Source organism: Triticum aestivum, chromosome 4B (assembly GCF_018294505.1).
Source record: "Triticum aestivum cultivar Chinese Spring chromosome 4B, IWGSC CS RefSeq v2.1, whole genome shotgun sequence".
NCBI lineage: Eukaryota > Viridiplantae > Streptophyta > Magnoliopsida > Poales > Poaceae > Triticum > Triticum aestivum.
The window spans coordinates 166643461-166661266 of NC_057804.1; positions in this window are offsets into that span (position 1 = coordinate 166643461).

A 17806-nucleotide genomic window follows, 5' to 3' on the forward strand; every position below is an offset into this window, starting at 1 on the left:
CTAATGGCGCATCATGGCAGAGTGCGCCATTAGTGTGACAAAGCACACGGTTACATATGGCCCCTCGGGAGGCATACTAATGGTGCATGGTGTTACATACTAATGGCGCACTAGCAGGTGCGCCATTAGTATACCAGATACTAATGGCGCACCAGTGGTGCGCCATTAGTAAAAAATTCTAATGCCGTGCTACTAATGGCGCACCGGTAGTGCGCCATTAGTAGGCAAAACCGATGTGCCATTAGTAGGCCTTTTCCTAGTAGTGCTCCTACTTCTATGACAAAAAATCATGACAGAAAATGGGCTTTTCGTCCTGGGCGGGCCGGAGACGCAGCTGCATGACATTCTTTGGGCCGTCCATGATGGAAAAACCATGGTAGAAGCGAGGGGGTGGAAAATTTCAGGGAGTTGCCAGTTACGGTGGGAGAGCGACGCGCGTTTCTCTTGTACAGGTACGCGCATGTGTGCGAGGCATTGGCTCTAACTGAACCCGAACGAGGCGTTGGGTTCTAACTGAACCCGAGCGATTACACTGCAGGCTACGCGTTACTGAACCCGAGCGATCGATCGATGGCTGTTAACTGAACCCGATGGAGCAATTCCTTCGCTACTGCTGCTAACTGAAGCCGATCGATTGGATGAATAGTGAGCGTTGCGGGGGGGGTTGGATGAACAGTGAGCGGTGGCGTTGCCTCTGGATGAACAGGAACCCGTGGTGTGGAGGGCTGGATGAACAGTAGACGGTGGAGGGGTGGCCGTGGAGGGGTGGTTGAACAGGACCCCGTGGTGTGGACGGCTGTATGAACAGTAGACGGTGGAGGGGTGCCCGTTGAGGGGTGGTTGAATAGTAGCCGGTGGAGTAGCGTGCGGTGGAGGCTGGATGAATAGGAGCCCGTGGAGGCTGGAGGAGGTCAACGGTAGCCCGTGGAGGCTGGAGGAGGTCGAGGGTGGAGATGAATAGTATCCCATGGAGTCCCGTTTTGCCATACACCACACCCCTCCCGATGAATAGGACCCCCGTTTCGACCGTAGCGCTCCAACACAAGTCCGTTTCATCCGTTTTGCTGTACGCCACACCCATCCCGATCAACAGGACCCCCGTTTCGACCGTAGGAGGCCCGTTTCCTCCATTTTGCGGTATGCCAGGCCCCTCCCGATCAACAGGACCCCGTTTCAAACGTGGTCGATCAAACACAAGGCTATTTCCCCCGTTGTGCGGTACGCCATGCCTCGTTTCCATTGCCTGTTCCGTCCAAGCCCTCCCGATGAACACGACCACGCATTCTGTTCCGACCCAGCCGGTTGGCTCCCCATGAACACGACGACGATGATGTTTCTCCGTTCTGACCCAGCCATGTATGTAAGCGCGATAGGCATTAGAGAGCCTGCCCGTATGTACGTACGTGGCCGTATTTTCTTTCTTGCACCCTCGCCGCTATATGTATGTGTACATGCTACGTGCGCGACTCTACTACGACACGTGCGCGCCTCTACATCCACCAGTATATATGTACGTACACGTTCGCGACCAGAATGACAATGCTACGTACGCTTCGACCAGGTGGGTCCCGACTGTCAGGCACTTCCTTGCGTGCGAAGATGTAGCTGGTGGGTCCCAGCAGTCAGGGGGGCGAATCATTTTTTTTCGGACGCACTTCCTTGCGTGCGAAGATGTAATTGGTGGGTCCCAGCAGACAGGGGGAAACATTTTTTCGCTAAATACGATGGCGCATCCGGTGGGTCCCCGCTGTCAGGTGGAGGAATAATTATTTTGCGCGTAATAAGGAGGCACTTCCTTCCTGCGACCGTGGACCCAGCTGTCAGCCTCTCCACATACAGTCCACGTCTGATGGAAGCCATTCCTTGACAATGTTGACCACACCGCGCTAAGAGCACCAGGGCGGTGGACGACGGCGAGGCCTAGGAAGGGGACGACGCGGAGCCGGGGAAGACGCGGCAGTGGATGCCCACGCGTAGAGGAGTACAAGGGTTCACTGTTTCACTGCGGTGTGAGGTTGCCGTCACCACAGAATAACAAGGGGTGTCGGTGAGTAGAGGGATGGCCTAGCCAGCGGTGGGAGTAGTAGGGGGCCGTGAGGCCTCCACCGCATCGCAGCCGGCCACGGGAGGCAGGAGCATGAGGCACGAGCGGCGCTGGTTTGGGCGGCTGGATCAAGAAGACCAGAGGTTGAAGAAGCACTATGGCCGTTAGATGGACATCATACGGTCACTGGAGCTAGAATCGTGCATATTGACTAAGTTGACAAAGCCCTCCGTCCCCGTCAATTTAGTAGGCCCACAAGTCAGCCTGCCACTATACTGGGTCCCAGCTAACAGGGGGATTATTCATTTTTTTGTGCGTAACAAGGAGGCACTTCCTTGCGTGCGAAGATATAGCTGGTGGGTTCGAGCTGTCAGCGGTGGTAACGTTTTTTTCGCAAAATACTGAGGCCCTTTCGGAGGGTCCCTGATGTCAGGTGGACGAATCATTATTTTGCGCGTAATAAGGAGGCATTTCCTTACGTGCGGCTGTGGACCCAGCTGTCGGCCCCTCCACGTACAGTCCACTTTAGATGCATGTCGGTCGTTGACCATGTTGACCAGGCCGCGCCAAGAGCACCAGGGCGGTGGACGAAGGCAAGGCCTAGGAAGGGAACGACATGGAGGCAGGGAAGACTCAACAGTTGTTTCCCATGCAGAGGGGAGTACGACTGAACGAGGGTTTACTGGTTCGTCTGCCGTCGCCGGAGAATAACAGCAGGTGTGGGCGAGTAGAGGGATGGCTAGGCCAGCGATGGGAGTATGGTGGGGCGGTGAGGCCTACGCGGCAGCACAGCCGGCCGTGGGGAGGAGGGAGCAGGCAATCCCGCCGACGCTTGTTTGAGCGGCTGGAGCAGGAAGAGCAGAGATTGAAGAAGCACGACGGCCGTTGGATGGCCATCCAACAGTCACTGCTTGTGCGTCAACCTTTTTTTTAGGAAAGCCTCAACTCTGTGGAAAACAGCATACAGCCCATCTGCCATTATTTCTAATAATTTACAGCCCATTTGCTAATTCTTAAGGTTTTTTTTGGAGCCCATATTCTTTTTGTTAGCATTACAGCCCATATTGTGGCCACAGTTAAAAAATTATACGAAATTTTGCATATTTCGGTGCGGCCCGAACTATTTTTAATCCCGAAATTTTGACTCACATTCAAACTGATTTTAAAACTAAATGTATATCAATATAAAATCCAACAAATTCTCCACGCATAAAAATTAATGTAAATTAAAATCTCGAAATGAAAAAGAAGATATTTGAAACTAATTGCCGCTTTGATGTGTTTTAAAAATGTATAGCCCATTTCTCATTATTGATGGGCCATTTTCTCGGCCATCCGAATGAAAGCTCTCCTTGTCTTGAAAGATTTGTAGCCCAACAGGCCTGACAAAACGACTTAGTTGGCAAATCACAAAAAAACTAGGCTATGGCCATGGACCCAGCTGTTAGCCTCTCCACGTACAGTACTCTTCCGATGGAAGTCGTTCCTTGACCACGTTGACCACACCACACGGAGAGCACCACGGTGGTGGACGGCGACGAGGCCTAGGAAGGGGACAACACGGAGCCGGGGAAGACGCGGGAGTGGAAGCCCGCGTGGAGATTAGTACGAGGGTTCACTAGTTCGGCTGCGGTGTGAGGCTGCCGTCGCCGCAGGGCCAGGCCAGAAGTGGGAATAGTAGGAGGGTGAGTCCTCCGCGGCAGCACAGCCGGCCACGGGAGGCAGGAGCATGAGGCATAACCGGCGCTGGTTTGGGCGGCTGGAGCAAGAAGACCAGAGGTTGAAGAAGCACTACGGCTGTTGGATGGACATCGTACGGTCACTGGAGCTAGAATCGTTCATATTGACTAAGTTGACAAAGCCCTCCGTCCCCGTCAACTTAGTAGGCCCACAAGTCAGCCTCCCACCAAGGTGGGTCCCAGCTAGCAAGGGGAGTATTCATTTTTTTCCGTAATAAGGAGGCACTTCCGGTGGGTCTGAGCTGACAGCGGGGGGGGGGGCGTTTTTTTCGCAAAATACGGTGGCCCGTCAGGTGGGTCCCAGCAGTCAGGGGGTAAACATTTTTTTCACAGAATATGGTGGCCCGTCCAGTGGGTCCTTGCTGTCAGTTGGAGGAATGATTATTTTCCGTGTAATAAGGAGGCACTTACTTGCTGCGGCCGTGGACCCAGCTGAGACTCTCCACGTACAGTATACTTCCGATGGAAGTCGTTCCTTAACCACGTTGACCTCGCCACGTTTCGTTTCATGCATGCGTCCATGGGCGTGGTGCGTCCCCATTGTCAGCCTCTCACGTACAGTCATCTTCCGATGACTCTCGGTTGTTGACCACGTTGACCACACCATGCCGAGCGCACCCAGACTGGAATGACCCGGAGATGGGGAAGACGGGCCAGTGGAGTCGCAGATGGAGAGGACTGGGAAACTTCACTGGTTCGGGTGCGCGGCAGCATAGCCATGGTGCCGCCCACGGGAGACAGGAGCAAGAACAGAGGTTGAAGAAGGAGCACGGCTGTTGGATTAACATCCAACGGTCCAGCTGCTAGAATCATTTGTTGATTAAGTTGACAAAGTCGTGCGTACATGTCCGCTTAGCAGGCCCACAAGTCAATCACCAAATGTGACGGGTCCCAGCTGTCAATGGGATGAATAATTTTTTTGTGAAACAAGGAGGCACTTTCTTCCGTGCGAAGATACAGCCGGTGGGTCCCAGCTGTCAGGTGGAGGAAATGTTTTCTTCCAGCTTAATAAGGAGGAACTTTCCTTGCGTGCAACCATGGACCTTGTGGGTCCCAGCCGTCCGGCTCTCCACGTACAGTCCTCTTCCGATGACTCTCGTTTGTTGACCATGCTGCACCGAACACAACGAGGCGGTGGACGACGGCAAGGCCCCGGACGGGAACGACTCGGAGATGGGAAAACTCGGTAGTGGAGTTGCAGATTGAGAGGAGGAGAAGGGTTATAACTGGTTCTGTTGCCATTCAAATCAAACTCAGGTTCACAGGACACGTTCATATTGATAGTCAATATTCACTATCAACAACTCAAAAGATTCATATATACACAAGCTCAGCATATCTATGCATCCAAATGATTGATAGATCACATGACAATATTCATACATAATTCACAAAAGATTCAGATATACACATGTTCAGTATGTTTATGCATCCAAATGATTGAGATCGTAGCCAATATGATCCATGGACGAACTTTAATTACCTAGGGTACAGACTGGTAAATGGTGTTCAATCAGAGGTACTTCTTTCTAAAATTAGTTCTTGTACGAGTAAACTTTCGAGTACATAAGAGGCAACACAGACAATCTGAACTTTGCTTGTAGGTTTATCCTCAAATAGTGGCCTCGTGTCGACGGAGGTTTGAGCAACTTGGCCACTACTTTCATCCAACTAGTTTACTGGCTCATCTTAGTCCTGTATCTCGCCAAAATTCTACATTGCAGACGAGAAAGGAGGCGCTTGAGAAAATGAACCACCCAATTTTTTTGTGCAGTTCAACTGAAATGGAGCATCCTTGGCGTGCAGAATGATTAAGTCCCAGATGAATATACGCATCAACCAACTTGTCTGGAATCTTTAGACTCCATGCCATATAGCTCGCCAACATCGATGCTTGTCTGAGTGAACTTTAGACTCCATGCCATATATGTGTCGATAACCAAAAGGCACAAGTTGGGACCAAAGACTGGACTATGTTTTTCTGGGCTATGCACCAAGCAATATTTTTGGCGTTCACTCTCCTAATACTTGGAGTTTGACAATTGGTTGACGCCGGTTGATACCCAAATGAATATAGGCACTTCTTGCCAACATCGATGCTTGTCTGAGTGAACTTTGGAGTACATAGCAGCAGCGTAAGTACCTGTCCATCTGATCATTTTGTGCAGTTCTACTGAAATCACCCGATGTAATGATTTGCCTGCGAGTTCAGGCTCCAAATTACTCCTTTATGAAATCGGCAAACAGTAGCACAATACCAAATTACCAATACATATGACAGGCACAATAATCAGGATAAAGACCAGTACCAACCTGTGTGAGGTAGCATATCAATTACTATTTCCTTTGACTGGAAGCCGAGATAAGCCAAGCGACTGACAGCAAAGGAAGAAAGCAAGCGGAGATTAGCGACTGACAGGAAAGGATAGAAGCTGTCGAGGCAATGAAGCACCCAAAGTTTTTGTGCAGTTCCACCAAAATCGAGCATCCCTGTTGGCACATATATTGAGAGAGTGAGATTACTGTAATAGTGGGACTAGTTGATGAAACATACAATAGCAAATAGAAGCACCCTCATTATCTTAATGGGTAAAGTTAGCAACATAGTAGTCTTGCTTAAAGAGAGGTATTAGTTTATTTAATCAGTGCCAATTAGCTCAACTCAACACTCAAAGCATTGCCATTTATCATAGGTTGCAAAACTTAAAAGTGCAAATGTAAAGGAGTTTCTCATGACAGTAGCACGATACAAATAGAGATGACAGCAAACTAATATGGATGAAAGCCTTAGGCCCGTACCAACCTGAGAAAAAAAGCTTATTCATGTAGTCCCATAAGAGATGATAAAGCACTCACTGAAATCACACAATAGTATATATTTTTGTGCACTTCAAATGTATGGTTGAAATCACTCTTGTTTACCAGTGCTGAGATTATATTGGAACATTATCAAGAACTTCCAGCAGAGTTAAAGCATTGGCTGGGATACAGTTCATTGTATTGTCTTGTGTAGTTCCACTAAAATGTACTATTGGCACAACATGATCCCTGTTTGCACAAGTAGGAACAAGGTGAAACCTTCATTAGCTTAGTGAGAAAGGACAGGAAGACATTAGCATATTACTCAAACAGTAGCATCAAATTCATGATGGACAGTACGCAAAACATTGCCTCATTGAACCAATGGCAATAAATTGACATGCAAAACAATAGCACTATTATGTCATGACACTAATAATATTCCCTCCCTGCTCCACCACATGATTCACCTCCATAGACAAACATTCACACGTACATGATTCAGCATAGGGTCCTACTAAAGATTTGTTTAACTCCAAAAGGAAAAATAGGCAGTAATAAATTAGTGGTACTTAAGTGCTCCTGATTAATTAAGTGAGATAGCAGAAGTGGAAGGGCTCCCTGGAGGATTGTCTCACATGTAAGGTAGTCGTTGCCGGAGCCCTTGAATAGCCTCGACTGAGGCCTCTGGCTTCAGCAAGATCGCCTTGGCACTGTTTATTCTTCTTCTTCTTCCTCTTCATGCTCTGTTTCTCTTTCTCCTCACCAGTTGGTGAAACCAAGTACATGATTGGCCTTCTAATTCAGAATTGGTTTTGTTAGTGAGAGAGTACAAGTGTACTAGTAAAAAACAACATTATTTTCTCATGGCAGTCGGAAAATAGAGATGAACACATGCATTAAATATCATTCTTACCTAAAGGAAGGTTATGGCGCCAATATGGATGATGAGGATTGTAACACATATCCCCCTTTGTGCATTTCCACCAAAATTAACCAACTGTTCCATCTGACATTCCAGTTAAACAGCACACAAGTCACTTCTTTTAAGAAGAGTTTTGTGCAGTGCACCAAAAGGTCACAACAGCAACCAGGTGAATTGGATATCCCTGTTTGCACAAAAAGGCACAGAGGAAACAGTCAGAGTCTCAAACAATTACAGGCAAAAACATGTGGCTAAAACTTGTCAGAGTCTCAAACAATTACAGACAAAAATAGTGGCATGGCTTCATTTTTACCAGGGACATTATATTAAGAACAGCTAAGGCTGCGTTTGGTTCACAGGTTTGGTGCAGGATTTTTGTAGGAACACAATTCCTACAGTATTCTTTCCCTTCCAACCATTCGGAACACGGGAAAGGTGAATAGTGTTTCATAGGAAAGCTGGTCTGGTAGTACTAATTCCATCAGATTAGAAACATCCACGCGCTGCTCATTTTTTGGGCGGAAGCCCGAGGCAGGCGCTCGTAGCCATGCGTTAGACAGGTTGCTGTGCTGTGTTTGACGGAATAAAAAAATCAACCTATGTGTGGTATGTGAGGTGAGGACAAGAGTAGTCACTGTGCAGCTGAATAAACAAATAGCATCTCATACTGCCAAGCATGCTACTCTAAAAAAACAAATCTGTACATTTCGTAGTCCATCCGAACACATTCTCTTGAGAGTTTCCTCCGGTTCGCTGTTCCATAGTTTTATACCAACATTCCTTTCCTATTCCTCTATTTTCATCAAGACCTATGTTTTCTGCCCCTTTATTCCGACCGGAGCCTAAATATTTGGTATAAGGGCATGGGACAGTGGGTGCACCAGCAGTACAGCACCATGTACGTAAACAGGGGCCTAATGTGGTGATTCATAGTTTGTTGCCCCGAGAAACAAACATCCAAGAAACATATCTGGGTTGGTCCCATTTTTGTTCACTCTAGCCACCTACTTCTATGTGTGGATAGGAAATCTAGTCCTGGTCATACCACTGTGTACAATGTTACCCCTATATTTCCCTTTTCGACCAAGAGACCGGTTGGATGACCAGTCTGTACTACTTTCATCCCCTTTCCTTCCTGTTTGTACCAAGTCCGATGTACATACTAAATTCCCCCACCCCCACTTTATTTCAATGACAAGTATTTTCGGACGGAGGGAGTACAAGATTGGACTCCATGAAGTAGCTTTACCTCTAACAATAGAAAAAAAATAGGCGACATTGAACCATCCGATCGAGAGGGGCTGAGAGGTAGAAAATGATGCACATGCAGCGACGTAGCGAGCTGGGGAAGTAGAGCTAAGGCGGTTTCGAACGAAGATATACCTGAAGGTCATCGTGATGTGGATAGGTGGGCGGCGAGAGGCCGGATCCGCCCACACGCAACGACGAAGGGATCAGGGGACCTCCCGCGCCGGCGCTCGGCCAGAGATAACGGTGCGGCCGGCAGTGGGTCTCCTCCCTCGCTGTCGACGACGGCCTAAACGCTGCCCCTCCTCCCCTTCACCGGCGGAGGGGATATGTCCGGATCTGTAACCAGCGGTGAGGATAGAAAGCTAGTGTTTTTTGAAGGGAGAAAGACAGGGTTACTACCCCTATCTTGTTTAGATCTGGAGAGGATGAGAGTGTGTGAATAGAGCAGCCCTAGCAAGCAAGTGCGAAGGCTCCGGCCTATATATAAGTAGTGGGGTAGTTTTCCTTTTTCACTCCATCAAAACAATCGTTTAAAATTGTGTACTACTACATGCCAGGTCGCGGGTTTTTTTAGTTGTTGATTGTTTTTTGAGATAGCTACCCGCTTGTTCCAAGTGGCGTTACGGTGTGCCAGGTCGCACTTTGTATCGTTCAAGTCTAGTAGTACTACAAGTCCCTCCATTAAATGAACAACCACCCCCTCGTAAAAATTGTGAACAAGACCACAGCTAAAATTAGCGGAAATGTGGGTTGCCCCAACATGCATTATTATTTATATTTTCTACTCCCTCAGTTCCTAAATATAAGTCTTTTTTATTAGCCAGACCTAAGACAAGAATTTTTTTATTCGCAGTGAACCCCACATGTCATAGACACAAAAATTGTGGTAAGATTACCTTAGGCAAGCCAAAGTGTGTCTAACAATTTGAGCAACTCAGGTTAGGAAAGTATGGCAAGTGTGGGAAAAATAATGTGGCAACATAAGACAAACATAGTCACAATCCAAACAACCCCGTGATTTTTTGTGACATGCATGAAAATTTGGTTAGTTAAATTTATAGTCAAAGTTTGGCAAGGTGCATCAAATCAACACATGCAAGTATCAAAAGGAAAGTCACGGCATGCATGCATGCGTTGTACTTCCTCCATTTCCAAATATAAGTCTTTTTAGAGATTCCAACAAGTGACTACTCCCTCCGTTCCTAAATGTAAGTCTTTTTAGGGATTCCACTAGAAACTACATATGGATGTATATAGACATATTTTAGAGTGTAGATTCAGTAATTTTGTTTCGTATGTAGTTCATAGTGAAATCTCTAAAAAGACTTATATTTTGGAACGGAGGGAGTACATACGAAGCAGAATATGTCTACTCCTACATACGAAGTAGCCCATTTGAAATGTGTAAAAAGACTTTTATCGAATGCAGTCCTTTGATGTGTCGCGTCAACTCGTACACACCCGAGAAATCTTATTACTACGATGCCCTCTCCCTCGCGGACTGAGCTCCGGTGCCTTAACTGCACCTGCCTTTGGCTGCATGACAGGTGGTCCAACGACCTGTTGGGACCACCTGTCATGGATGCAAAGGCAGGAGCAGTAAGTAGAAGCTTTCGCTACACGCTATCCCTCCCGCACGAGGTGGACGGACATGCAGTAGTGGATTTGATACTGTAGAAGTAGGAGTAACATCATTGTTCGTCTTCTCAAAGAGGCAAAGAGGCGAAGAGCCAAGTCCAATACGAATGTGGCAGTTGCGAATGCTCGCGTGGTGCGGTTCCTTGGAGTACTAGCCAGGCTCTTGCATGAGACAAAATTGCTATTGTTTAACAATTAAACTCCATTATCCATTGGTTGATACTCATTCTGCATAGGTCCACGCGCTTAGCACCGTTTCCTCCTGGGGTCACCAATGTTTATTTGCTAATTAATAGCATTCCATGCAATGAACTAGCCATTGCAAGTCATTAAAAGCATGCACACCTCTCATCTCTTATTGGTTGATACGTATGTCAAGAAACAAGAAACAAGGTAGAAGTTAATGCACCGCGCCTAAGTGTTTTGGGACTATTTGGTTTTCGTAAGATGACTTACACACCTAGATGGAGGGAGTAGTATAGACCTGTAAACCGGAAATGAGTACTCCCTCTGTCTAGGTGAGTAAGTCATCTTAGGTTGTGCACCGTGACCAAGGAGGAGGGGAAAACGAGAGAACTTAATGTTCATTTTCTAATTAATAGCTTTGCATGCAATGAGCTAACCACTGCATGTCATGTTTGGTAGTCTCAAATCATTAAAAGGATGCACACCCCACATCTCTTATTGGTTGATATGCCAAGAAACAAGAAACGAGGTAGAATTTAATGCACCGCGCCTAAGTGTTTTGGGATTATTTGGTTTTTGTAAGATGACTTACACACCTAGACGGAGGGAGTATTTGCCTTTCTAGAGATTTCAACAAGTGGCTAGACTTCGGCTCAAAAAAAACAAGTGACTGGACTACACCGTGTGCAGTACCCCCTCCCTTCCGGTTTATAGGGCTCAAATCTCAAATCTCATGAACCAAGGTATTTTGCGATTGGAGGAATGTATCTCGTACTTTACAAAACTACCCTAATTAAACTCATGCATTAATTACGTAGTTCTCTCATTTTCCTCTCCGCCTTGGTCACGGTGCACAATATTGAGAGAGTGCTTGGATACATTTTAGTCTCATGAATAAAAGTAGTGGGACTAAAACTTGTTAGCCTCATCCATGCTTGGACCCAAATACTAAAGAGACTAAAATCAAGTTAATGACATTTCAAAGCATCCGAGCCCGCGTGCCATCCACCAAATCACAGTGAGGTGCTACAGTCGAGACTCACCTGTCAACCCGGTGTGGCCGTCTTGACCCGTCATATCACAAAACCCACACCTTTACCAGCAGTGGTAAGGTGGCCTCCTAGTTGGACTGGACGAAGCAACCATCATTTCATTGGAATGCTTGTTCAAGCCCTTTCTTCCCTTTCTTGAAGAAAACCTCACTCCAGGCTACTCACTTCTTCCATTTTTCTTCTCTACCGACAAAGGAAAGGTGGGCGAATCAGTTATGCTGCTATATTTTCCTTCCAATAATCTTCTTTTTGTGAAGCACCAACCGATTCTCACATCCTCCTCTTTTCCCGTTTTCATTGTGATTGTGGTTTCCTTTTGATTGCTTTTTGTTTGTCAGTTCATTGATGGGTCCTGGAGCACTAGGCAAAGAGCTGCCGGCGGACAACCCACTGGAGACAGCGATCTCCAGGAAGCGAGCACCCACCAACGAGTTGACCATGTTGGCCGGCCAACCCATGGAGACGAAGGACTCCAAGAAACAAGCACTGGCCAAAGAGTTGAGGACATTGGCGGACGAACTCCTCAAAGAAAGTTGGAAGAACAGCAAGGGCCCTACCGTGCCTACCCCAGGAGCTCTGATTGCCACCTTTGTGAGGCTCAAGACCGAGTTTGAGGAGATAGTCACCGTTGAGAAGTAGTATTCCCCTGGCAAGGTGATGGCCCCCATCGAGGACGAGGAGATGGCTCCGGAGGGATGAGATCCCCCGGTGAGCTGCACAAGGTAAAAAATAATGGCTTATTACCATAGTTGTGGTTTTTGATTATTTGCAATGTGCTTGCTTTTTGATTATTTGCAATGTGCTTGCTAATATGTTAGTGTTGTGCAGGTGCCGGTGGTTGTCCTTGATGATTCCGATGTCGTGGCCCGTCTTGTTGGCATCGCCCCGGAGATTGATTCCGATGCCACTGTCCATCCTGTGGACATCGCCCCAGATATCGATTCCAATGTCGCGGTCAGTCTTGTGGACATCGCCCCAGAAATCTATTCCCATGCCGTTGTCCGTGCTGTGGTCATTGCTTGAGAGATCGATGACAAGAAATAGTTGGTCGCGCTAATCCTTCAGGGTAGTTTGCATTGCCCTGTGTTTAATTACCAGAACGATGCATGTTATCAAACCATCTTAGGGCTAGTACACTGTCTTGTGTGGGCGGATCTTGCTACTTTTGTTGATAGTGAATCATGCGATGAATCATGCGAACCCTCTCCGAGTTATGGAAACAGATGTATCCTCACCAGCTTTTGATGTAATATATGGCATGCTTAGATGTAAGTTTGAACTGTTTATCATATCAGCAGGGCTTGTTTGATGATTCTTGGTGTTAGTAGTGTAGCTACTATGCGAGCTATAGTACTTGCAAAACACTCACCAAAGAGAAACGTTGGGGCTGATGAGCTCGTGGTACGCTTATACTTATCCCTCGTCGATCGACCAATACCCCTAGCTCCTAAAATTGTAGGCTTAGCGATCGATCAGACAATAGTCGACATACATTCAGGCCTCATTTGGTTCATAGGGTAGGAAAATCGTAGCAAAAGTACAGAGAACATGCAACACAAAATCATAGTAGTGCAGAGACGTACTCCCTCCGTTCCAAAATAGATGACCTACGAGGGCTAGTTTGGCCTAGTGGGTTTCAGTGATATGACGTGGTACAGTGCCGTCTACTCTTCGCGTGTGGTAGTAGTATTGCGGGTACAATAAGTTCTCTTGAAGAAGCGGAATTCAACGAAGTCATGATGGTTCCTTTGTCCGAACAACTTACGGTGGGAAACGTTGGGCCTGCGATACAACCGGGGTAGACTAGGATAATTTTGTGCATGGCAGGTGGACCAGGATGGTCAACGTCCCACATGTCGGCAAATGAAAGTATTCTTTCCGATATACAGGACGAGAAACAAGTATTCATTTTTTATTTTTTATGAAAGCTGTTGTCTCCACTGTTACTCCTTGACTTTGTCAATGCCTCTCTTTCCTCCACATAAGCGGGGACTACTTGCTATGCATGCAGCGGGCAGCTGGCGTCTTGAGGGGCAGGGCGGTGAGAGCGGGCTTCGGAAGCCGTCCGGACTCCAGCATGGCCCACCTCACATTATCACGATATATTTCTTTTAGTCCGTGCGCGTCGGGCGGGCGATCTGTTCTCCCTCCCCCATTTCTCTCTTCTCAGCCGATGCCTGCCGAGCGATCAGATTTCGGCTATCGACGGTTTATTCAATTACGGTCCCACATGTCAGTGAAATTGCAAGACAACGCGTGTCCCCTTTGGTGAGCGGCGTGCGAGCCGGACTGTCGGGGTTGCGACGCGTACGAGTCGTAAGTGTGCCGCCTTTTCCTTTAGAACTTGTGAAGCGTAACATTTTCGCGCGATCGATCGATAGAAATCCAGAACAAAATGACGAGGGCGGTGCTTTCTCGCTCGTTAGGCGGGCTAGTTCGAGTGATATGACGTGCTACAGTGCTGTCCACTTGCTCCATTTGTATGTAAGCAAGAGTTTACACTCGTACGCGAGAGGAGTGTGAAACACCGCGGATCTGATTTTGATCGAGGGATAATTGTTCCATGCCAAATAATGGAGGATTGTTAGCGATTATAGCATGATAGTTAGGGCATCTCCAGCGCTGGCCCACAAATTTACACTGGCATCTTGTGACACCCCAAAAAATTTGGCCTTGTTTTATTAAATTAAATTTTTTGCCAGGAATTAAAACTTTGGATTTCTGAGCTCCATTTTGATTTTTTTTAAATCATTTCCTTCCCTGTTATGATGAGTTTTTCCCAAAGAGAAAACTTTTCAAAAATGTTGTTGGACTTGTTTAACCTCTCAAGAAAAACTTTCCTTTTATCAGTATAACTAATTAACTAAATTAATTGCTTGATCTTTATTTTCTTGAAAAGGGTTTTTCTAAGGTTAAATGGCCATATTTGAACTACAACCATTTGATAGATTCACTTAAAATTTCCACAAAAATTTGGAGATGTCAGGTTATGTTTTTAAATCACTTTTATGCAAAAATATATTTCCTTCATGAAATATTTTGAGCCCTGCACTCAATTTTTCTTCTCTGGTCCAGAGTGCATTTTGCACTGCAACCCATTTTTATATTTCTTTAAAACTTCTACCAAAATTAAGGGAGGTCAGTAGGAGCATATTATTCCACTTTGTGCAAAAATCCAGGGTTGTTCTTTGAAAATATTGAGTGGATCAACCTCATTTCTATTCTGGTCCAATTTGATGATTTGTTCAGCAACCACCATTTTAGTTGCTCCTATACCCTTGATTATTTCTCCTACTTGTAGTCCTCCATGTTAAACCCTTAAGTCCAGGAGCATGCACCATTGGGATCATTTTTGGTTCATGAAATAATGCTATTTATTTCCTGTCCAGAATTGAAGTTTTGCAAAACTTGCACTAGCAAGTTTCCCCTTTTTGCCAACTAACCTCACCACTCTCTCTTGCATCTAAAGAGACCCCAACCTGGAAGTTTTTGGCCACCCCAAGACTTGCCTAAGTGCCATTGGCATTTCGTCAAACACCCTGCGGACATGTTCTGTTTTGACATGAATTGTGGCATTTCACTGTGAGCTTGCACCGTTGATCAAACAAGCATGTCCACTAGACTCCCAGTTGCTCCTAACCTCGATCTGGTAAACCCCACCCTCACCTGCGACCCGTAGCATGCCGCGGCATTGTGTCGAACATCTGGTGTGCGTGCGCTGGGCGCGCCCAGAGTGCGCATATTGCATGCCGCACACACGAGCCGACACGCGAGCCCCACGGCTTTGGCCCGCTCTGCAGCACCACGCCACGCGCTCCCCTCCTCGCAGCAACGCGCCAAGCAGCCCCCGCCGCGCCCGGCAGGCTAAGCGCTAGCCGCCGCCGCCGCCCGGCAGCCTCTGCCCATGTCGGCGCCGCCAAAGCCACTCACGCTCGCCACCTGGCCCCTGGAACAGCGCGTGCTCATCCGCGAGTGTGTCCTCTAGCGCTCGTCGCCGCCACGATGCCCTGCTGCTACAGAACGACGGTTCGCCGGCCGCCCTTATCCACCGCCGCGGAACCGACCTCGGCGAGCTATAAATGGAGGCCCCCGAGCCTCCCCGAGCACGCAGGCGACCTCATGCTACCCCCACGGCGCTCCCCTGCCTCGCATTCGACCCGGGGAGGCCTCCTTCCTCATCTCCGGCAACTCCTGCCGCCGCCACCGCCCCGGCCAATCCGGCACCTCCAGTACCTCCCCCTGTCCGTTCTCTTCGCCAGTAACTTCCTCATTCCCCTGCGAACCCAACCCCCCACTTAATTTTGATCGGGAGCCATCGCCACCACAAACTCACTTTGCTCCCGAAGCCCCCTCCGCCGTGAAGCTCGCCGCCGGCAGCTCCCTCCGTCCCGACCTACCTGGCGACCATCGGGAGGAACACCCTGGAGTGGCGGATCCATCCCCGCTCTCTGAGCCCCGCGGGGAGCCGCCGTTCACCGGCGACGATCGCCGTTGCCTCGCCTCCGTTCGGGCAGAAGAAGAGGAGGGAGGGATAGACTGGTCAAACCTGACCAGTGGGCCCCTTGGACCCACTGTCAGTGACCCTGCGCCTATCCACGTGGGTTAAGTGAAGGCGTATTTTTCCCCAGTACGCTTTCCCCGCTCCGAAAACGTATTCCCTTCCGAACCGTTTTCTTTTCTGTTTTAATTTAAATAACAGTTTTGACCAGAACTTTGACTGGCTATAACTTTTTAAATACATCTCCAAATGAGTTGATTCTTTTTTCTACCTTCCTCAAATTTGGTCTAGTTTATTTTAAGATTTATTTGAAAAATTTTCAAACACCTTTTTGGTTCTGTCTTTGAAATATGTGTTAATTCAAACATATTTTCAAATAGGATTTTGGGAGAAGGAAGAAACTTTCAAAAGTTTAGAGACCACCCTGCCTTTCCACACATTGAAGGCAAGCATTCTGAATCCCGGCATAATATTTTTGGTCTGATCATTGATGCATTTATAACACCACCGCATTTCGAAGGACTTGTTATTTCATGTGATATGATCATATGCATGGGTGCATGTTATTGATTTCCATGCTGTTGGAAATGAACACACTTGTGATGATAATCATCCTCATGTGCCTTGCATGCATACCGGTAGGAACCGGGAAAACCTTTGCCTTGGGTAGGCATGAGTTTGTCGCAGGTCACCGTCGGGACGGTTATGTCCGGCATGGCATGGTAAGATATAATGAGTGTTGATTGTATTGGTTGAAATATATTCATTATACTAATCATGCAGGGAATACTTAAACCTCCTGAGTCGACCGTAGATCGAGTCTTGTTCCAGTAACCCCCATACTTGTTTCGTACTACCACTCGTCTCTACAGCAAGTAGAGTACGGTTCAGTAAGTTTTCAACCTCTTGCTAGCACACACCGTACAGAGAGGCCATGGTGGAAGATACCGGTTGTAGCTGGTAGGCAGGCCACCTGGTCCGGGGGCATGGGTGTTTCCGGTTGGGACCGAGAGGGGAGGCCACCCCTTAGAGCGCGCGATATAAGTTTGATCCCATGCTACGCGAGGTTGTAGCCTCCCCACTTAGAGTTGCTTAACAGGTGTCGTGGGTGATTCCAGACACATGTGAGTTAAGCTGGTGTGTGCAAGTTAGGTGTGTTTTCAACAAAAAGACCGTAGACGGAATTAGTCCCGATGGACTAAAGAAATCCGTTACTCGTGGGTAAAGAGTACCCCCTCTGCAGAGATTAAACCTATTCGAATAGCCGTGTCCATGGTTAAGGATTACAGTCTGGGATGGGTCAGGTATCGGTCTTAGCGTCGGTCTTCGGAGGTGAAACAGTTAACCAGGAAATGGAATTGCTACTCGTGACTTGTGATATCTATGATTATTATTATTGTTGACTAACCCGTGATATTATTGTTATTACCGAGTATCTCTGGGATGGTTCTACCTCCAGGATATTCATTATGATTGTTTATTTTAAAGCCCTTTATGTGGTGTCGCTCAGACGCCCGACTGTGGCATTTCTTTTAAAGCCCTTTATGTGGTGTCGCTCAGACGCCCGACTGTGGCATTTATTTTAAAGCCCTTTATGTGGCGTCGCTCAGACGCCCGACTGTGGCATTTCTTTTAAAGCCTTTATGTGGTGTCGCTCAGACGCCCGACTGTGGC